The sequence below is a fragment of the Pseudorca crassidens genome, chromosome 13 (assembly GCF_039906515.1).
Source record: "Pseudorca crassidens isolate mPseCra1 chromosome 13, mPseCra1.hap1, whole genome shotgun sequence".
In the NCBI taxonomy this organism is placed as follows: domain Eukaryota; kingdom Metazoa; phylum Chordata; class Mammalia; order Artiodactyla; family Delphinidae; genus Pseudorca; species Pseudorca crassidens.
In genome coordinates, this window is record NC_090308.1 from 71,094,437 (window position 1) to 71,117,173 (window position 22,737).

Sequence of the window (22,737 nt, forward strand, 5' to 3'; positions counted from 1 at the left end):
ACTAGCTATCTACCTTACGTTTGGTAGTGTATATATGTCCATGCCTCTCTCTCGCTTTGTCACAGCTTACCCTTCCACCTCCCCATATGCTCAAGTCCATTCTCCAGTAGGTCTGTGTCTTTATTCCTGTCTTACCCCTAGGTTCTTCACGACATTTTTTTTTTCTTGAATTCCATATATATGTGTTAGCATACGGTATTTGTCTTTCTCTTTCTGACTTACTTCACTCTGTATGACAGATTCTAGGTCTATCCACCTCATTACAAATAGCTCAATTTCCTTTCTTTTTATGGCTGAGTAATATTCCATTGTATATATGTGCCACATCTTCTTTATCCATTCATCCGATGATGGACACTTAGGTTGCTTCCATGTCCTGGCTATTGTAAATAGAGCTGCAATGAACATTTTGGTACATGACTCTTTTTGAATTATGGTTTTCTCAGGGTATATGCCCAGTAGTGGGATTGCTGGGTCATATGGTAGTTCTATTTGTAGTTTTTTAAGGAACCTCCATACTGTTCTCCATAGTGGCTGTACCAATTCACAGCCAGTTTTTTTTTTTTTTTTCTTTTGCGGTACGCGGGCCTCTCACCGTTGTGGCCTCTCCCGCTGCGGAGCACAGGCTCCGGATGCGCAGGCCCAGGGGCCATGGCTCACGGGCCCAGCCGCTCCGCGGCATGTGGGATCTTCCCGGACCGGGGCACGAACCCGTGTCCCCTGCATCGGCAGGCGGACTCTAAACCACTGCGCCACCAGGGAAGCCCCCACAGCCAGTTTTAATAGCTGTGAGTTAGATGTTTAACCTGTAAAGCTGTGGTACGTTGAATAGTTCTATCCTTTGTGATGTGGTCCTTTGTGATCCATTGTGATGTAAACTGCCAAGTGATCCAGTGCCCAGAGTATCTCTTGCTTTCCTAGGTCATCTCACTTTCAGAGCAAAGGGGGCTTCTGGGAAGAGGTCAGAGGAGGTCCTAAACCTCTAAGTAGTCCTGGATACAGAGCTGCGCAGGTGGACCAGGAATATTTTTTATTGAATTTGGCTTTCTTCGATTAAGCCACTTTAGAAATATTGAGGAGACTTTTGAGAACAGGGAATAGTTTTCATTGATAGCTCTGGTTCAGTTTGTTATTTTTATTTTTTATTGTATTGGAATTTTCTGTTTCTATAATTTTATTGTGTTAGAATCTCTAGAAATTGAAATAGTTGGTGTTTAAGAGAGCAGCTAATTTTTTAATGCTTCTAGAAAAGTTATCATTTAAATATTAGATATTAATTAGCTTTTCACCCTTTATCCATGGTACTAAGCCTTTGATTTATACTTATTCCAAAATATTCTTTTGTTCATTTCTTTCTTTTCCCGTGACATAGGCCTGATATTTGCATCTACCCACCCTCCCTTTTTTTTTTAAAAAAAAAACAACACTACATTGTGGAATTTTTTTTCAAAAATATGAAACAAGTTATTGGAATATTTGGACTAGTTCAAGTTTCTTAAATGTTACCTCAGTTGATTTTTTAGAGATAATTATTTGCAAAAAGTTGATTTTCATTTATTATGGAGATTTAGAGGATGATGATTTGTTGAACTACTAATTAATTGAAATTGACTATTTTTTTCTGAACAGACTAAATGTCATATTTATGAAAATGTATATGTGATTTGTGCTAAATAGGAGTGAGGTAGAGTAGCCTGTATCTTAAGTTCTGGCAATACAGTGTGTGCCCAGAAGTAGTTTAAAATACCAAACTATCTTCTTTCTTAAGTATTGCCTTAATTAGGAAAAAATCTGGAGAATGGAAAAAATGTAGGCATGATTCAAAGAGCGTTCTTTCACATCAGGATCTAAGGATTGCCTAAACGTTTGCATAGACATATAAATCTCTTTTGCAAGGCAGTTAAACTTATCTTTTACTGTAAAAGACCCTTAAAAAGTGTCAAGTAACAGTTCATCAAGTCTCCATATTCAGCTAGAGACTCTAAGTGTGGAAAACTTGAATGGAAATTTAAGTTTAGGATCCAAAAATAACTTTGCTACAGTCTGTGTGGTACACCCAGGTGTTTTAAGTTTGCACATAGCATGTGGAGAATTATGAAAAATTACCAAGTTTTATCTCAGGTAGTCTTTGTGAAAGTGTATTGATTTGGGCGTTATTATGTTTTTAAGAAGGATTATAAGTGCCAGTCTTCATTACTAAAAATAAAGAATTTTTTTTAAAGGGAGGCAATAAATGGTTCTTTACATCACCTTCCCAGATCACATCTGGAATATTGTGTTTAGTTTTGGATTCCATATTTTTGAAGTGACATTGGCAAACTGAGATATACCCAGAGAAGAGTGACCCAAAGCAGTGATAGTTATTGAAAACTTGTAATGTGAGAAAGAGTTGGTGGAAATAGAAACGTGTAGCCTAAAAGGTAAGACTTGAAAGGGACATAGTTAGGTCTTCAATCATTTGGAAGATTTGCATGTGAAAAAAAAGGATACTTGCATGGAATTGCCTCAAAATGTAGAACTAAAATCAGTAGATAGAAGTTATTACAGGGATGCAGATTTACAGTCAGTGTAGGTGAAGCTTTTCTGATAATTTATCTGACATTGGAATAGACTTTGCTTATTCTCCTCATTGGAAATGTTCCTGTGGTTAGATAATCAGTCATACACATTATAAGTGAGATTCTTGCATTGGGTGTGATTGTAAAATAGTTGAATTCTGAGGTCACTTTTAACTAGAAAATTCTGTGAATTTTTAAAAGAGCAGCCTACAGAAGAATAATTCCAGGTATTTGGACCACCTCACAACTAACTCATCATTTCAAGTAACCTTGCTTTCTAATTCAGGAAGTTTTCAGTAGCAACTTTAAATCACAATTTTAGGATTTATTAAAAATAATAGATTTTCAAATAAGAAGGATTGTGAACAGATTTCAAGTGATTTGATGACACATCTCATCAAAATTCGTACTCCTTCCCCCAGACAAACCCACAGGCACATGTCAGTTTACACAGCTGTATCCTGGTTATAATGTTTCTGTTAGTTTGAATGGATAAAAAGTTTAATGTTGACATTTTCTCATTTGAAGTAATTACATTCTTCTCATCTGATTTTTAAAAATTTCTCTGTAGTTTTTTCAGACTTTGTTCTGTATGTGCTTTTAAACTGTTGTTTATTTTAATATATTTTCCTTAACTTAGTTACAGTTTTAGCTCCTAGAGAAATTATTAGGAAGAATTTTCCCAGAGGCAGTGCTTTGTCCCTCCCCCCCCCCCGACCCCTGCCCCCCCTAATCAGTAGTTGAGGAGAAATAGCCAGGCTAGAGTTTGCTTTTATTCTTTCCACCAAATTTCCTTTGTGCTTCTTAGGTATGCTTCTGAAAATTCAAAGGTCTGTTTTTATGACAAAGTACTCTGTAGTTAATATCGTGTAAGAATTATTTTATACACCTTTAAAAATGTTGGTTATTTTATATGTAGGTAATTTTATAGTCTCAATTTTAACTGTTTGAAGTAAAGTCATAATTGAAGTTGTCAATTTGAGCTCCTTACTATATATTTTATAATAATATTTTATATTCACTGTAGTAAAATTTATAAAATATTTGATAGAATTCCAAATTATGTAATTATCTACTTAAAATAAATCATGAAAGGTATTGAATTTCATTTCTTTCTAAGCAAGGAAAATGTTCATTTATCAATATAAATTCTAGTCTTACTGTGATTGGCGGCTGAATGAATGACATAATAATTTGGAGGGTATCATATTTTACACATTTTACAAAATTAGTGCTGCTTTGTGAAGTTAAAACATTTTCACTATGAAATGAGGTAATTTATTTTAAAAGCTGAAAATGGTATGTTATTTCCCTAATGGAAGAAGTTAATTTTTATTGACAGTGTGCCAAATAAATACCATCTGTTTGATGAATTCAGTATTACCTTAGGATTCTTTCCAGTGTTTTCTGCTGTGGAAAGTACGTTGGATTTTAACCATCAGAACAACACCTATTTATGCTTAATTAATTGGCATGCTCATACTAGTTTTAAAATGAATAAAGAAGAGCTTATCTCAAATTGTTTTTATGTACATTTTCAGTTCACATTTATTTGGAAACAGTAGTTGAGTGTTAATGGAGCATGTGGAGGTAGAGTCATTAACGTATACTACTTGTTGGTTTTTAAAGTCTGTGTATTTTATGATTTAATACAGCCATTCCAAGGAAACTCAGTATCACCAGGTGGTTAAGTACCAGAGTTAGGGCTTGAACTCATTTTTCTACTTTGTACTCCTCTGTTTTAGAGTTCTCCAGAGAAAGAGAATCAGTAGTGTGTGTGTGTGTGTGTGTGTGTGTGTGTGTGTGTGTGTGTGTGTGTGTGTGTGTGTGTGTGTGTGTGAGATTTATTTTAAGGGATTGGCTCACTCAGTTGTAGAGGCTGGCCAGTCCCAGATCCTCAGGGTAGGCTGTCAGGCTGGAAACCCAGGGAAGAGTGGATGCTGCAGTTCACTCCAAAAATGTGCTGGAAGAATTCCCTCTCCCTTGGGGAAGGTCATGTAAAGTCTTTTCTAGTAAGCTCTTCAAATGATTGGATGAGGCCCATCCACATAATAGAAGGTAATCTGCTTTGTTCACAGTCTACTGATTTAAATGTTAATCTCATCTAAAAATTACCTTTACAGAAACATCTAGACTAATGTTTGACCAACTATCTGGATACGATGCCTAGCCCAAGTTGAGAGACATAAATTTTTTTTTTTAATTTTATTTATTTTTGGCTGCGTGGGGTCTTCATTGCCGTGCACGGACTTTCTCTAGTTGCAGTGAGCGGGGGCTACTCTTTGTCACGGTGCGCGGACTTCTCATCGCGGTGGCTTCTCTTGTTGCAGAGCACGGGCTCTAGGCACACGGGCTCAGTAGTTGCGGCACGTGGGCTCAGTAGTTGTGGCTCGCGGACTCTAGAGCGCAGGCTCAGTAGCTGTGGTGCATGGGCTTAGTTGCTCTGCGGCATGTGGAATCTTCCCAGACCAGGGCTTGAACCCGTGTCCGCTGCATTGGCAGGCAGATTCTTAACCACTGCGCCACCAGGGAAGTCCTGACACATAAAATTAACCATGACATCCTCCTAGACTCATGTTGAGTCATCTTCTTGCATTGATAAGGTTCTATCTTGGATCTGAGTTGTTCAGAGAAGCTACACTCTTAACATGTAGCTTCTTGGGCTTTTCCTCATTGACTAGTATGTGTTCTGATTTTCAAAAGCTAAAATTGTATGTTGTGTTGTTAATTAAGATTTGTCTCCCAAATAATGGAGTGTTTACATATAAAGAATTTCATCTATTGCTTTCTAGAAGACTTAATTCTAATAGATACTCCATAGGAATATTGTTCAAATATGGTTTCACTTTAAGAAGTTTCTAACACTAATTGATTTAATGACAGTAATTTAACATTTAAACCTAGTTTTAGAAATTGTCAGATAACATTGCTGATCACTCAGTTGTTCTGGAAGGTCCCTGCTTTGTTTTCTTCCCAACTCTGCCACTTCTTCAAAATCTTTTTGTTGATTCTCTGTGTTCATGATTTCTTCTCTCCTTCCTTTCTTTAACAGAAATATATTGAGTGTCCACTACATGCCAGGCACTTTACGAATCTGAATATAGGTAAATAAAAGAAGTATTTCCTGCCTTTGTGGAATTTATAAGTACAGGCATACCTTGGAGAAGTTGCAGGTTTGGTTCCAGACTGGCACAGTAAAGTGAATATCACAATAAAGTGAGTCACACAAAATTTTTTTGGTTCCCCAGTGCGTATAAAAGTTATGTTTACACTGTACTGTAGTCTGTTAAACTGTGCAATAGCATTTTGTCTACAAAACCAATGTACATACCTTAATTTAAAAGTACTTTACTGCCAAAAAATTCTAGCCATCATCTGAGCCTTCAGTGAGTTGTTCACTTGTTGCAAGAGTAGTATCAAAGATCACTGATCACAGATCACTGTAACAAATATGGAAATGTTTGAAATATTAGGAGAATTAGCAATGTATGACACAGAGATGCGAAGTGAGCACATGCCATTGGAAAAATGGCGCTGATAGACTTGCTCAACGAAGAGTTGCCACAAACCTTCAATTTGTAAAAAAAACACAACATCTGTGAAGTGCAATAAAATGAGGCATGCCTATAATATTCAGGGGAGCAGAGAAAGACGTGAGTACAGCTTGGGTTATGAAGGAAATGAACAGAGGAGAGTGATGAAGAACAACAGGGATTTCTTTTCATCGTGTAGCCAGGGATGTGTCTCTGAGAAGATAATATTTAAGCTGACACCTGAGGAATGAGGAGTTAGCTTGTGAAAACCAGAAAAAAAAAACCATTTGAGGCGAAGGAAATAACATGTTCAAAAGGTCTGGAAGCGGGGAGGATGGCATGAGACGAGGTTTGAGATAGTCAGGAGTCACGTGCAGGTCTTGCGGGTCATGGTAGAGTCTCATTGTTATTCTTAATCCATTTGGGGAGCCGTTGAGGTATTTGAAGCAGAGGAATGATGACATCCAGTTAAAGTTGTAAAAGATTATTTTGGCTGTTAATGTGGTTAAAAGATTGGAAAGGAGGGGCTAGAGTGGACATGGGAGGCTGAGTAAGAAGACTGTTGTGATATGGGCTCCCCTTGCATCAATCCTGATCGCTCTGAGGGCACTGGATCCCCTTAGGATATGGAGTGCGGAAGTCAAGGAAGGCTGTAGGAAGCTAACACAGTTGCCAATAGCAGTAACCAATCCACATGGGAATAACTCTACAGTCTCTTAGTCCTGGAGTGATGGCTGTAGGTGAGGTGATGTGGATATACGACACCCTAGTGTGTTTACACCGACCCTGAAAACATTAGCAGAGATAAGAAGAGCTGCAGTCCATAAGAATTTCTCAAGCTTGCAGACTTAGTACGCTTAATTTTATTTATAACCCAAGTCCATTCTCCTACGATCTTGTCCTCTGTGCACTGCACAAATCCGTCCTTTCTTCCGCCTCAAGGAAGAACCAAATAGACCATGTTTGTTTGTTTGTTTGTTTGTTTTTGCAGTACGCGGGCCTCTCACTGTTGTGGCCTCTCCCGTTGCGGAGCACAGGCTCCGGACGCGCAGGCTCAGCGGCCATGGCTCACGGGCCCAGCCGCTCCGCGGCATGTGGGATCTTCCCAGACCGGAGCATGAACCCGTGTCCCCTGCACCGGCAGGCGGACTCTCAACCACTGCGCCACCAGGGAAGCCCTGTGCCCCTATTTTTTCAATTCAAATGTTGTTAACGTGGGTTGGAGTTCCGTAGCTCTGCCTGCCCCGCTCAGCCTCAGCCGGATCTTCTGCTCCAGCGGGTTGAGCTCCAGCTGTGTTCTTGGCTCTCTTCTCACCCTTACGGTTGCAAGAATGTAAACACTGGGCCTGATCTTCCTTGTCTCATATACTCCTCTCCATTTCCCCTAGGAATTCACTGGCTTAACATCTTACTTCCATGAACTAAACCTAATCCGTTTCCGCTCTTCAATATATTTCCTTCTGCATCTGTACAGCTAAGAGCAGTGACCCGCTCCACCCACTAAAATGTCAGTGCTCCCCACTGTTCTCTTCTGGGTCCTATTTTCTTTTTCTTCTGTTCCTCCCCAGCCTACCGTTCCAGTCCTCTAGGTTTCTTAACTTTGGGAGGTGCAACACCGTCCACTCAGTCACCTCAACCAGACACCTCAGAGATTTTCAGGATGTTAACCCCCTTCTTTTCCCTTTTTGCGCCTTGTCAGTTTTACCTCTTATCTGTTGAATCTCTCTCATCCATTCAATCCCATCGCCACTCTTTTAGATTAGGCCCTTCTCATTTCAAAAGAGAGTGAGTTTTCACAAAAGGATGCCTAATTAAGTCCCTTCTCTGACTAAAATCCTAAGGCACTAGCAAATCAAGACTTGTAAAAAAAAACTACTGAAAACGTGTTTGTAAGTATTCATTGAACACAGAGGAAGTTTATATATTATTCTGCTTCCTGACCAGTATATTATATTTGGTACAACTATTTCTGAAAACAGATGGAAAGTGTTAAATACAAGCAATAATTTAAACTCTGTTAAGTTTTTCAAGGAAGCACTCACCCAGAAAAAAATCTAGTAGTAGGGGGGAGTTCTTTCACATGAGAAGATGAGCTCATTAACTTTTCCAGTAAGACAAACAAGATACTGACATTGCATACTTTTTTTTGCAAAGATTATTTTTACACCAAATTTAGCTTCTAATTTATTATCTTGTAGTTATAAGACATTCCTAACATGTGACATAAAGTCTTGGACATGGTAATGTGGTTTCTTTTTCCTTCATTACCCTTCATTATTTCGCATGTAACAAAATAGTATTGCTGTGTATCCCCTGAGGAGGAACCAGGACCCTGCCTCAAGGCTGGTTCACTAAATAATATGAAAAGTTGTACTAATGAAGTACACTTCCTTAGTAATGTAAATAAGGAAGTAATTTGAACACAGTGTTTATCAAAGTATGTAACACGAACAATTCGAAAGCGTGTATATAGATATAGAACAGCTTTCTTCTTGCTTTTATTTAGAAAGAGATACATGGTGCTACCCCCAGCCCCCCAAAATGAAAACAAAATACTAAACAATCTCAGAGGACAATTGTCATTCCTTACCCAGAGAAAACTACCAGTGACTATGGTGGGAAGAATTCCTTGTGGTTGGAAAACAGGGGTAAATTGCATGAAGTCTCATTTATGTATTAAGCCGCTTGAGTCAGTTTAAGAAAACTTACACATATGAAGGATTTCTATTGTGCAAGTGTCTGCTGACTGCCACCTTGAGTTTGCATAAAACCTTCCCTCCACTCATGTGCCCCACTTAACAGACAAATCATTACTGAGTAGAGAATATACCTCCCAGTTTGATACTTTAACAGTAAAGCAAACTATGATCAGTGAAGTTTAGTTTTGATTTATTCAACCTGGTTTGCAGGCATTCATAATTTAATGTTATATTCTGTCTTTTGTAGGGTCCCTGTGAGAAAGAAATGCCAAATAGAGAAGGTTCTTCTTTATCTTTTATTAAAACTTCTTTCGGAAAGAGAGTCTGATATATTGTTCAGTGTCCTCTATATAGACTCATTTGATAAATTCTCCTCAGAATTGAAGAACTGCCTTTTTTTTCTTTCCCAGGTGCAGTAGTATGTTTCCTTATGTTAGCTTTGAGAACTAACTCCATTTTCACTCTTGGACTTTGGCTGTATTTTGTGCTCAATTGCAGTAGTTTTCTTTAGATCACCTTCTTTTTCTTGTCTCCATCCCACCCCACACACCACCCAAATAGTATTAATTCTCTTCAATGAGTATGTCTTGCAAACCCAGGTTTTAGATAGTCATTAGCCCTGGATTTCTTCCCAGGCTAAGTGGAAAGCCCATATCCTCTTAAAAATATATATATATAGTATCTTATTAGAATTTTACGTCTTCTTCCCCCTCCAGGGTGAGATGGCTTCCTGCACTCCAGAGAAAACAGAGTAAAGCCCGCCAGTCCTCTGGATCCCTGTGTTTCCTGTCATTTTTCTGTGATTTGAATAATTTCATGGTTTCCCTGAATCTATAACTTGTATTGTTTACTGCCTCAAACCTTTATTAATGTAATAAAAACATCAATTTATCTAGTCTAGTTTTATTTTAGTTTTAAAGGAAAAAAAAAAACCAAGAACAGAAGCTAAAACCATCATTTCATTCTTTGTTTTGTTCTAATGCTTTCTAAACACCAATCCCTTTGTTTTCCTAGCTATGAACATGTGACATAGTTGTTAATTAGCAAGATCTTGAGATCCATAAGGCTTCATACATTTTCTTTCAAGTGATTCTTCACCGACCTATGGCCTCTCCGTTTTAAACAAATTTGTTAGTTAAATATTTGGGAGTTTAAAAGATGATATTCTTTTGATTGCCAATATGCTGCTAAACATTAGGATAAATTTAAATATTTCTGATAACCATATTCTCAAGTCTACAATTCAGTGCTTGAGAGTAACTGTGGTAATTGCATCAGTGCCAAATGATTTTCTTTCCCCTTTCGGAAGAGACATTCTTGATAGAAACTTCATTTTATTTCTGTTACTTCATGTCATATTTATAAATGTGCCAACGTATAACTACACCATTGAGAGAATTCTGTAGCTATTCACAACGTGTGGGAAACACAAATCCTTAATTTAATAAGAACAGTCTAGAAATAGTAAAAAATAAGTTTCAAAATTCATCTTAAATACAGTGAAAACTGTATTTCTTGGATTCTAAAATCATTGCCAGTCCTTTATTGAAGTACATGTATTCTTGGCGTGCCACTCAACTGATGCGTTTAAGAATTTTGCTCAGTTCTGCAGCCAGTCACATTCAGGAGTAAATGTTAAATATAACATTGAACTTTTGCATCATTTAGGAAATTAAGATGGCACATCTGTCAACACCAGTGAACACTCGAGATTATGTTTGTCACTGTAGATCAGTGATCATCATACTGTTTGGCTTGTTAACTCTTCAAGAGAATTTTGAAGAACTCCACCCTTCTTAACATCTAAAAACTATCATCATAAGTCTGAATAGTTGCAAGGAATGTAGTGCCTGTATTAAATTCTGGTGTTGGACTTTTAGAAACAATTAGATAAGAAATATATGTAAATAATAAAAAGTAAATTTATTCACTTTGTTAGACATAATGTTCAAACTCTACATATTTAGTGAAAGATAAAAATACATGTTGCTAACAATGAATTGGTGTGGCGGATAATAACTTTACCTTTTAGATGAAGCTGTAGAAAAATATGCAGCATTTGATAGAATAAAATAACGGGATTAACTGTAATAGGAAGAAATATGTCATAAATTTGATAAAATTATGTCTAATTAAATGATAGACCTTTTATTTGAATGGAATCATATTAAATTTTAATCTGCAGGTTTCATCCAGTATATCTAGAACTGTTTAATACTTTTGAAAAAAATCATAGGTGGGGCACCTAACCAGACAGAACTGGAATGAGGCACAACTCCCCAAAAGAAGTAGCCTGAGAACCCTATTATAAATCAAGTTAATGCTGTTTAATTTTCTCCTTTAATTTCCCCAAAGTCTTACTGATATAATAATAATATAGCTTATGCTTTTTGAAGGCATATTTCTCACTTATGCTTGACTTAAAGGAAATGTGACAGATTTCCTGTGATAGTGTGGATTTGAATTTGTAGAGGGATGGTCGAAATGTGAGGGAAAATGGACATTATTTGGTTTAGAGTAGCATTGGGGGGATCAGTTTCTTAGGCTCCAGCAGTGGCAACTCCCCCTGCTAAATTCTTTGGAAAAGTTTAAACCGAATCTGGCCTCTGTACCCTGACACCAAATTAAATCTCAGAGACAGAGTTTTGGGTGAAGTAGAAAAGAACAGCTTTATTGCTTTGCCAGGCAGAGGGGGCCACAGCGGGCTCATGCCGTCAACACGGTGTGTCCTGACCTGGAGGGGGTAGTGAGGAGTTTTATAGTACTGGTTCACAGGGGGTGTGATCAGCTTGTGGACAATCTTCTGATTGGTTGGTGGTGAGGTAAGTGGGAGTCAGCATCATCAACCTTCAGGTTCCAACCGGTCTGGGGTCTACGTGCTGGTGGGCAGCGTACTGTTAACTTCTCCCACCTGCTGGGGGTTTCAGTATCTGTAGAACAGCTCAAAGGTATTGCTGTGTGTCCCTTGAGGGGGAACCAGGACCCTGCCCCAAGGCTGCACTACAGTTTCTTGACTTCCCTTGTCGTGCATCCCCTCCCTTGCCTAATTAGCAGTTGTTTGAACTTGTCCGTTGGAACCTCAGGGTAAGTCGTGGAGGCTGAGTGAAGCCTATTTCCTGTAATGAAAGAAATGGGGCACACAGGAAGGCTTTTGTGCCCAGGAGCCCCACAGGGCCCTGCTCCGTATCAAAGTGGCTTCACATCAAAGGCGTTTGCTTGAATTGTATTTGGCAGTGTACCAAGTCTGCCCATGTGGCTTATATTTTTCTACTGATGAATTTTCTTTCTCTGAAAATGGGGGGGAAAAAAGACTACCTAGAGACAATACCTGTATACAACATTTTTTTCTTTTAGATTAATAGTCTTATTTTTATGATTCTCAGCCTATGCATATGGAGCTCTGTTAGTTTTCTTCAGCATTAGAAAAGGAAATGGGACTAAGTGGGCGAATAGTTTGATCACTAGCTTTGGTTTTACATAAACTCCTCTGCAAGAATACAGATTCCCAAAGGAAAGATTAGCAAAAGGAAAGACTTCTGGATGAAGGCCCAGAGTCAAGGCTGTGGGATTTACTTTATTAGCCATTTGAAAAGAACCTGAAAGCAAAGCTTCATCTAAGAAGCTCTTGCTATCCAAGAATGCTGTTTATCAGAGAAATGAGAATGAAAGAATTAGGATAAACTTTAGTCAGTTTATAGCAACAACAGCATGATTAATGAAAGTTGTTACATTTATGTCGAGATTCTCTTAAGATTTTGGACATGGGATCATGAGCCTGAGTGGGTAAATTTCATGCAAGTATTGGGACAAATCTTAATGGTCTGAGTAATGTGTTATACATGGAGAAGTAATTGAATTCTTCTTTATCCTCGTTTTCATTGCTGTTTCTTGTCCTTAGTGCCTTTGCCTTCTTGCATAAAAAGAAGTGGCGTTATTCTAGGGCACTTCCATCATCGAGCGTCTTTATTATTTCTGCTCTTGAATGCCATTGCATAGTCAGTTTATATTGGCCTGGGATGTGACTCTCATTCCATAGACATCAAGTAACTGAAGGATTTTTGTTCTTCCATTGCCAATAAATGTTTGATGGGATGTATGGATTTTCCCATAACAGTGAGAAGAAAAGTGGTTTTTTTTTTTTTTTTTTCCCTTTCCTTCATTGCTGTTTTTTGTAATTTTGGAAGGAAACCTGAGATACCAGCTGAGATGTGAGACTAAGTAATTTTTCTGTTCTGATAGAATTTGCTAATTCAAACAGAATGAATCAGATGGATGCTTGGCAAGTAATTGGTCCTAACACAATTGTTTTTTGTGTATAGAAATCTACCATTCTATGACTGTTCTCCGTGTTTGTCTAGTCTCATTTTCATTTCTGCCTCATAGCTCTGGATATTTTAAAATTTTCCTCACTATCACGTCATATTGAAAGAATTTCAGACTATCCTATCAGATATTTTTGGTGTCTTTGCTACTGCTTTCTTTACTGAAAGGGAGTTTAGAAGAAGAAAATATCACATAAGGGATTAAATACAAGGTAGGTAAGGTCGCCTTTCTTTTTCCTTGCAAAGTTAAATTGCAGAATTTGTTGTACCTTTTCATCTCACCATACAGTATCTTGGAATAATAGTAGTACAGACTGAGAAAGACCTGGATATGTCAGCTACTTTATTTCCTTAATTTCTAATATCACAGAAAACCTTAAACACACCTTCTTATGATCTTCCTAAACCTAACCATTTGAATATTTAACAGCCTTTACAAATGCAAACCTGAATCACTTGTATTTTATCTAAGTTTTTATTCTTAATTGAGATTTTAAAAATAAGGATTCTTATACTCTTTGTAAGAATCCTATAAATATTTAAAAACTGTTATCTTTTTCTCTGTATGTCTTCTCCACTGCATCCTTTGAAAACTTTTCCTTTAGAGGTTTCCTTTTAAAACATTGAATCATCTTTGCTGTCCTTTTAAGATCCTTTAAAAAGTTCTCTATAATCACTTTAAATCTTATTAATTTGATTGAAAATATATAGGAATTTTGTTATAATAACTGCCAGGTTTTGATCTGAGAAAGAACATACTCCTTCCTCTCAAATTATTGTAAAAAAAAATTGTTTTCTATGGCTTTCATTTCTGATAGTAGTAGATATTTTTGCTCTTTCCTGATAATGACATTTTGTAATAAATGAGAACATCCTTTCTGAGGATATTAAGAATTGAACTCTTTTTTTCATTGAGCGAGCGTTCAACATAGGATATGTTTGTCTTATTTCTATAAGCTATAGGTAATTAAATATAAGACCAAAATATATATATTGCCTAAATAATAGAGAATAGATAACCTACATTTTATGAAATGACTAAAACAGTGTCATCTATAGAAAGAGCACCAGCCATCTATATAAAGGGAGCTGCCAGTTCAGATCAGTTGGCATGGCCTGTGTAGAAGAACCTATCATATTCTTTAAAATATTTTTATTCACAATGAATTTGTAATGATCACAATATTATCAATTTGTACTGATGGACTGAACAAAAGGAAAAGTAGTCCATTTGTTACGCTTGATGAAACATTCTTAAAAATTATCACCAATTGTGGTAAAAATACATACTTGTAACATTAATAATAATCAACATTTTTCATCTTAGAAAATAGAAGGGTCATTTTTCTACCAGTCATTCAAAAATGGAAGATATTATCTCCAGCTTAGGAACAAAAATATTTTCTTTATATGATGGCAGCCTTTGTATTTCCATAAAAGGGGAAAATAAGGTCATTGACTTGTTGGGAAAACTAAGGAATTGCTTTAAAATAATCTAACCAGCCAAAATCCTCTAAATTAAGGATATTTTTTAAAGCATGAAGCAAACATATCTCAGTTCACTTCAGTAGATACTTAGAGTGTATACATGTTTGCCTGTGTTTGATGTAGTTTGGTGTCAGGCATAGAAATGAAAGTTCCTATGACATGTTCGGTTTGGTCTCCTGACAGCTAGGTAGGTTTGTGATTTCCCACTCGTCATCCCTCGTTTTTCTTCTTGTAATGACCCACACGATCTGATTCTTTTTTAAAAAATTAATTAATTAATTAATTATTGGCTGCGTTGGGTCTTCGTTGCTGCATGCAGGCTTCTAATTGTGGTGGCTTCTCTTGTTGTGGAGCACGGGCTCTATGCGCATGGGCTTCAATACTTGTGGCTCATGGGCTCTAGAGCGCAGGCTCAGTAGTTGTGGCGTGCGGGCTTAGTTGCCCCGTGGCATGTGGGATCTTCTCGGACCAGGGCTTGAACCCGTGTCCCCTGCATTGGCAGGCAGATTCTTAACCACTGCACCACCAGGGAAGCCCTACACGACCTGATTCCTAACAATGTGCCTGAAACTACCAGGAAAAGTCGGGGGGAAAAAGTCACAGGAGAAAATTCTATAAAGCATATATCTATTTTTATTTTTTTTAAATCTATTTTCTCTGGAAGAAGAGTTTCTCCATTCAAATTTTCTATAGTTCTGGTAGCTATATATATTGCAGAAGAAAAAAAATAAAGTTGGAAAGTTCTTTCTATTGCAGTCTCAGGATTAGAAGAGACAATGTCATAGATGCAGAGATTCTTGAGACACAGCTTACTAATATCATTCTAGACCAAATCTTCTTTCTTATTTGTAAGTTAGTGAGACGAGAAAAGTTAACTGACTGGTCTAGAGTTTTGTAGCTGTGACTAAAACTCCTCTTCCTATCCAGTGCCCTTCTATAATAGGGAGCCAAAATGTATGATATGGTCCACTCATTAAATGGTCATGTGTGTCAGTTACATAAACTGATGTCCTAAACTGTGAGATCAACATATGTAATTTTATTGTATTTTAATTCATTATAAAATAATATTTAACTCCTTTGGAATTGGAGGACTAACTACAACAAAAATTGAAAATGTATAAAGGCCAGAAAAGTAATAGAATTAATAATTAAATATTATTAATGCGCAGCACATGAAAATAGTTAATTAGGGAACCAAGCTTATTAATATATTTGTGCAAATCATTAAAATATGGTTTTCATGCCATAGTTCTGCCACTTTAAAGATTTATTCCCTGGAAAGGAGAGAGAGTCAAGCCAAGAGGAATGTCACAGAAAGGACCATTAGTTCCCAAAAGGTCGTCACATGATCCATATCTCTACACCCTCCCATCCACTCTGTTTCTACCTCTCGTAACTCTCAGACCTTCTTGTTAGGCAGTTGATTTACTTCCCCAATATTCAACTCTCCTGCTTTGATCATTATTCCATGGCTCTTCTCTTCCATCGTGATGTACGTTGAGCTATTTGCGTTTAGGTTGGCTCCAGACCCCTTACCTGTGAGTAGGAAACCCTGACTGCACATAGCCTGGTCACCTGGGCTGTACCTCATGTACTCTCTTGCTGGTCAGATGGCTGTAGACGCAAGTGGTTTATAGTATAGGATAACCCTTTATACTAGTGGTTAGAAGGAGGTTACATCTCATAGTAAGATGGAAGGACCACTGATCTAGGTGTCACAAGATCAGAGTTTTTGTTCCACTTCTGCTACTAAGTAGCTGTTGAAACTAGAAAAACAATCACTCATCTTCCTTCTGCTCAAAGAGAAATGTATTTACTTCACTTTTCTCTTAAAGATGGGAAATAAAATCATTTCTTGAAAAAAGTCAAAATGTAGGAAAATTACAAAGACTAATTACAAATACCCATGTATCCATCATCTAGAGTTGACATTTGTTAACATTGTATCACATTTGATTTTTGTTAACATTGTATCACATTTGATTTTTTAAAAAATTAGTGGTAAACTAAGATCAGGAACAAGAGAAGGTTGCCCACTCTCACCACTCTTATTCAACATAGTTTTGGAAGTTTTAGCCACAGCAATCAGAGAAGAAAAGGAAATAAAAGGAATCCAAATTGGAAAAGAAGAAGTAAAGCTGTCACTGTTTGCAGATGACATGATACTGTACATAGAGAATCCTAAAGATGCTACCAGAAAACTACAAGAGCTAATCAATGAATTTGATAAAGTAGCAGGATACAAAATTAATGCACAGAAATCTCTGGCATTCCTATACACTAACGATGAAAAATCTGAAAGTGAAATCAAGAAAACACTCCCATTTACCATTGCAACAAAAAAGAATAAAATATCTAGGAATAAACCTACCTAAGGAGACAAAAGACCTATATGCATAAAATTATAAGACACTGATGAAAGAAATTAAAGATGATACAAATAGATGGAGAGATATACCATGTTCTTGGATTGGAAGAATCAACATTGTGAAAATGACTCTACTACCCAAAGCAATCTACAGATTCAATGCAATCCCTATCAAACTACCACTGGCATTTTTCACAGAACTAGAACAAAAAATTTCACAATTTGTACAGAAACACAAAAGACCCCAAATAGCCAAAGCAATCTTGAGAGTGAAAAACGGAGCTGGAGGAATCAGGCTCCCTGACTTCAGACTATACTACAAAGCGACAGTAATCAAGACAGTATGGTACTGGCACAAAAACAGAAAGATAGATCAATGGAACAGGATAGAAAGCCCAGAGATAAACCCAGGCACATATGGTCACCTTATCTTTGATAAAGGAGGCAGGAATGTACAGTGGAGAAAGGACAGCCTCTTCAATAAGTGGTGCTGGGAAAACTGGACAGGTACATGTAAAAGTATGAGATTAGATCACTCCCTAACACCATACACAAAAATAAGCTCAAAATGGATTAAAGACCTAAATGTAAGGCCAGAAACTATCAAACTCTTAGAGGAAAACATAGGCAGAACACTCTATGACATAAATCACAGCAAGATCCTTTTTGACCCAGCTGCTAGAGAAATGGAAATAAAAACAAAAATAAACAAATGGGACCTAATGAAACTTCAAAGCTTTTGCACAGCAAAGGAAACCATAAACAAGACCAAAAGACAACCCTCCGAATGGGAGAAAATATTTGCAAATGAGGCAACTGACAAAGGATTAATCTTCAAAATTTACAAGCAGCTCATGCAGCTCAATAACAAAAAAACAAACAACCCAATCCAAAATGGGCAGAAGACCTAAATAGACATTTCTCCAAAGAAGATATACAGACTGCCAACAAACACATGAAAGAATGCTCAACATGATTAATCATTAGAGAAATGCAATCAAAACTACAATGAGATATCATCTCACACCAGTCAGAATGGCCATCATCAAAAAATCTAGAAACAATAAATGCTGGAGAGGGTGTGGAGAAAAGGGAACCCTCTTGCACTGCTGGTGGGAATGTGAATTGGTACAGCCACTATGGAGAACAGTATGGAGGTTCCTTAAAAAACTACAAATAGAACTACCATATGACCCAGCAATCCCACTACTGGGCATATGCCCTGAGAAAACCATAATTCAAAAAGAGTCATGTACCAAAATGTTCATTGAATCTCTATTTACAATAGCCAGGAGATGGAAACAACCTAAGTGTCCATCATTGGATGAATGGATAAAGAAGATGTGGCACATGTATACAATGGAATATTACTCAGCCATAAAAAGAAAGGAAATTGAGCTATTTGTAATGAGGTGGATAGACCTAGAGTCTGTCATACAGAGTGAAGTAAGTCAGAAAGAGAAAGGCAAATACCGTATGCTAACACATATATATGGAATCTAAGAAAAAAAAAATATCATGAAGAACCTAGGGGTAAGACAGGAATAAAGACACAGACCTACTAGAGAATGGACTTGAGGATATGGGGAGGGGGAAGGGTAAGCTGTTTCAAAGTGAGAGAGTGGCATGGACATATATACACTACCAAACGTAAAATAGATAGCTAGTGGGAAGCAGCCGCATAGCACAGGGAGATCAGCTCGGTGCTTTGTGACCACCTAGAGGGGTGGGAGGGAGGGAGACACAAGAGGGAAAAGATGTGGGAACATATGTATATGTATAACTGATTCACTTTGTTACAAAGCAGAAACTAACACACCATTGTGAAGCAATTATACTCCAATAAAGATGTAAAAAAAAAAAAAAAAATTAGTGGTAACATTGAAGGCGCCTTTGGCCTCCAACCTTACTCCCGTTACCTTCACGCATCCTGAAGGCAGTTGTTTATTCATTGCCCACTAACGGCCTGAAATAATATATCGTAAAATATCCATAATATAACATTGGATTAGATGAACAGTGGGTTATAATAATGTAGTTGTTATTATTTCTTAACTGTGCTGCAAAAAAGGAATTTTTTTCCCCCCCAAATGTATGGTTCTTTTTTCTGACCAGATGTTCCTGTTTTCTCACATTGTATCTGAGGACATTACCACTCTGTATCTGCGTTCTTTTAAAAGAATACTGCCTGTGCGTCTTCTTGGAATTCTAAAAATTGAATTGTAATAGCTAGCATGTTACCACCATTTGGAAGAATATTACCGATCTTAGTACTGAGTCACTTTTAATTTCTGGAAACTACAGACATCTCTGCTAATTAATGTTGTGCGTTGGTAATTGGGTCACAGAAGTGACAACAGAGCTATTCAGCTATATGTGGATAGTCCTCTAGTATTTTCCCTGGTGTCTAGCCCTGTGTCATGTCTTTCATAAAATAAATATGAATCTATGATAAATGATGGAATGAGCATCTGAATTTTACTTTTTAATATACACACTATTTACATTAGGGTTGTATTGCTGTGTAACAAGTTAATACAAACTTAGCTGCTTAAGACAACATCTGTTTATTAGCTCGCAGTGCTGAAGGTCAGAATTCTGGCATAGTATGCTTGAATCTATGTTTAGGGTATCACAAGGCTAAAATCGCGGGATCGGCCAGACTGAGTACTCATCCTGGGGCTTACAGAAAAATCTGCTCCCAAGCTTCTTATTCTTGGCAGAATTCAGTTCCTTGTGATTGTAGGACTGAGGTCTCTGTTTCCTTGCTGGCTGTCAGGCCAGGGACGGCTCTCAGCTGCTGGAAGTAGCTCTTATTCTTTGCCACTTGGCGTCCTCTAAGTTTGAAGCAGTGCTTGGAGTCTTTCTCACTCTGAACCTTTGACTTCCCCTTCTGTGACCAGCTGGAGAAATTCTATGCCTTTAATGAGTACAGGCCCTCCCAGATGACCTTGCTACCTGAGGCCCAACTGTGCTAATCATCTGTCACCTAATCAGAGTAAAATCCGTCATGTGCACAGTCCTGGGATGATTCAGGATGTGAACACCAGGGAGATGGGAAATCTTGGGAACATCTTAGAAATCTGCCTTCCACACTAATTGTCACTCCTCAGGAGGACTGAGACTGAAAATAGAGCTTTAAACATTTTCTGCAATAAACAAAATGAATTCACAAGATTATCATTGCAGAGCAAAATCAAATAGTTACCCAAAGAAAAATGTCATGCATGTTAGCAATATTAGGGTGTTATGTGGGGGTAAAAACACCTCAAAACCTTACTTTTGGAAGTAGATGACCAGAGGAAATTGGAAATCTACCCTTCTCTTCTAATCTCAAATAAAAAGTTTTTTACTTGTGTAATAAATTTGTGTTCAGTAACAAGGATGTCACCTTCCACTGGCACTTGACCTTTCTGCTGGGTCCCTCCCAACCTTTAGACTCTGTCTCTTCCTACGTTTATTTCTAAGCTAAACCAGAATGAAGGCTTAGACCACCTTATTTACCTTTCTTCCAAAGCTCATGTGATCTTATAATTTGTGATTCTTCCTCAGACCTAGTGGCTCTGAAGCTGTCAGTTGGTTCTCTCATTATTTCTTAAGTCTTTTGCTGTCATTCAAATCTGTTGCCCCCATGTTAACACTAAGATCTCAAATTGCTGATCGCTTAGCCGCAGGTTCTCCAAGTCCTACAACTGGGCATTGACTCTGGTTCTTGCTATACTTTCCCAGGGGCTTTCCCCATAAATTGCGATTTCTTCGGTCTGGTCCTTGGCCTTGTCATTTTCAGAAGACTCCCGAAATTATATATATCGACCACATAGCACCTGGGTGTTCTCCAGCCCAGATTCTTTGCCGTACTGCTTTCCCCATCATTGGGTTAGCTAGTGCCAGAATCATATCTGAACTACCTTCCCCCTTTCTTCTTACTTATATTCTATCACTTCTTTTTATTTTTCTGTGAGAAATGTAGAATTCCTGACTTCAAGAGTTCATAATCTAATAGGACAGACATATAAGAAAGTGAAAAATTATATGACAATATGATGTGTTATGTTACAGAAAAGCAGCGGGGGTCTGTGGGATTACAGAGACATTCCAGCTCAGCTTGAATGTCGGTCAGGAAATACTTCCAAGAGGAGGTAACACTTGCACTGTCTCTGATAAGCAATTAGGAGCTAGCGTAGCAGCGAAGAGCAGCGGGGGGGCATTGGAGGGAGGCCTAAAGGAATCCTTTAAAGACCATCCAGAGTTGGAAACTAGATCGTTCTCAGGCTGAACTAGTTGAGCAAATGCCAAGAGCAAAGGAAGCAACCAAAAATGGGAGATAAAGCCAAAAGATGAGATATTCAGCAGAAGCTGAGGCAAAGTGAGCCTTGAAAATGAGTCCAAGGGTGGGAGCAGAGCAGGGTCCAGAGGCTTTCACTATGCATGAGAGTGAAGAGGAGAACTGTTTCGGAGCCTGGAGAGTGCCAGCATTTAAGGGTTAAGCAGAGACAGGAGACTGTGAAACAGACCAGGAAGAGGGCAGAGAGTGACAGCGGGAGGACAAACTGGGCTTGAGGACAGAGATACTGACGCTTCATTCACTGATGAATAGTGAACGATGGAAGGAAGTTTCTAGGTGGAGAGCTGGAAGCTGGAAGTCTCTCCTGTGTCTTCCGAGTAAAAAATGGTGTGGTGTGTGAATCTGATGAGAGTGTAGAAGGGTGGGGATGGGGGACGGGGGAGAAAGGAAGTAGCTCTCGTGGACAATCGCAGAATAACCAGTAGAAGGTCCTCGAGGGAGTCATACTGAGTTATGAGGACCTGGCTGACAGTGGAGAGGCCATGAGGTTTCAGCGGATCTAACACACCCAGCTGAGTGCCCGTCTCAAGCAGCATTCTGCAGTAGGGCTTGAGGAAAGGAGAAGGCAGGTGGATTGATTTAAATTTGGAGGTTTTCTGCAAGGGTGTGATGGGAAGAGAAAAAGTCAAGGGAGTTAAGAATGGTTGGCAGAACAGATAAAAATCTAGCTGGATAAAGAAGGAAGTTCAGTCAGGATAGACTGCTAATTTGGAGGAAAAAAAATAAAAGCAGGTACCAAAAGACAGGAGACATTAATGAGGTCAAAATGTAGTTATATCAGAAGTGTGATATTCAGAAAAGTATGATGTGGGTTAGATCCTCACATCACAGACTATAGTGACAGTTCCGATAGATTTAAAGAACTGGATCAAACCTAGGAAAAAAAATTAAAATATAGGAACATGATTGACGAGGGAGGACTTGGTATACTTAAAAGAAATGTAAGAAATCTGAAAGGAGAAAAATCAATTCGTTTTACTATAAATAAATGGAAAACAACAACAAACAAAAGTGAAAGATGAGAAATTAAGAAACGAATTTGTACAAGTATGATAAGCAAAGGGATAAAAATCCTTCATCTGTAAAGATGGGATCTGGGTTGATATTTCCCAAGTAGCTGTGGATAATTATAGCTTCTTTTTGCACGTCTAGCACCAGTTTTTTTTGTGTTCCTCAGCGATAACAGCGGCAGTCAGTCTGCACCCTCTCTCTGTCTCACGCTTGTCCTGTCTCTGATTAAAAGGGCCGGGAGCCCAGCATGGGGTGTTGGAGCCTGGGCGGGTCAAGAACACCTGTGTAGGAGGGCAGCCTGGAGGATCTGGGTAGGAGAGCGGTACAGCGCCAGGTGTCAGAGCCCCAGCGGGGCAAAGAGGGCATCCGTGTGGGAGGGCTGCCTACTTCAGAGACTGGAACCTTAGCAG

General features: G+C 38.2%; 1 protein-coding gene and 1 long non-coding RNA gene across 3 annotated transcripts in view; both read left to right on the forward strand.

Moving 5' to 3' along the window:
• The window catches only part of ME1 (malic enzyme 1), a 195,040-nt gene that overhangs the window by 47,245 nt on the left and 125,058 nt on the right, over window positions 1–22,737 (forward strand). The window lies entirely within an intron of this gene.
• On the forward strand, window positions 775–9,681 carry LOC137204786 (uncharacterized). The gene is made up of 2 exons (XR_010933831.1): window positions 775–4,616; window positions 9,507–9,681. It is a non-coding gene; the product is annotated as an uncharacterized lncRNA (long non-coding RNA).